The following is a 1,050-nucleotide window of genomic DNA, read 5'->3' on the forward strand; positions in this document are numbered from 1 at the left end:
CAAATAAAGAACCGATGAGATTTTGCAAATTTTATGCGTTTTTTTTTTAAAAAAAGTTATCAAGCTCTTAAAAAATCACCATTTACTAATTATTACTATTACTCTTATTGAATCATGCACTACTACTGATTTGTTCATGGGCTGAAGGCACCGGCTGTTTGTGTTTTCGTTGACATTTATTTCATCCGTTGTTTACAGTTTTGCTACGAAAAAACAAAAACAAAATCGTTTTCTTTCATTTTCTTATGAGCTGTGTTTCCTTGGGCAATGATCGGGATCCGGATAAAGAATTTGCACGCAAATTTTTTCTGGCGAAACTTAGGATAAGGCAAAATATATTTTTCAGCTCCAAAATTTTTTCAAAAGGAGTAATCATTTATTTATTTCTGATTCCACTGGGCAGTTCATTATTTTTGTGTACATAAAAACATATACATACATAAATATTTATATATTCCTAAATATATTTCCAATGTAATCTTTCTTTATTCAAGCAATATTTTACAAAAGCAAGCACATATATACCAGTACATATGTATGGATGGAGTTATTTGAAATTACTTCAATGATGAATAAAAATTTATTAATCATTCGCAAGTGCTTGAATGAAGAATAAAAATTTATTCGTCATTCAAAATTGTTGAAATTATGAATAAAAACTTCTATTTTTTTATTCAATTATTAATTTTCCTGATTACGCCAATCCCTGATATATACCAGTATATATGTATGTATGTATGTATGTAAGAGTAAAAATTATAAAACATTTACAAATTCAAGTACAATGCTAACGTTTTTGTTTAACGTTTTGTCGGATGCAAAATTAATTTAATTCCTAGCGTGTCACTATTTGCTTTATATGTATGTACGTAAATAAGTCAATAAATCTACTTCATATATAAAATTTAAATAAGATAGTCCAAATTAAATAGCCAACTCCAGCATCTAAAAATTTGTTTGTCCCCTCGCCTGTAGCCTCTCTTTTAGATTAAAATTCTGCATGCTGCATTTGAACATCATAAAAAATTTACGCAAAGGGTCTTTTTTTAC

The sequence above is a fragment of the Rhagoletis pomonella genome, unplaced genomic scaffold (assembly GCF_013731165.1).
Source record: "Rhagoletis pomonella isolate Grant_MI unplaced genomic scaffold, Rhpom_1.0 Rhpom_scaffold_00012, whole genome shotgun sequence".
Taxonomy (NCBI): Eukaryota; Metazoa; Arthropoda; class Insecta; order Diptera; family Tephritidae; genus Rhagoletis; species Rhagoletis pomonella.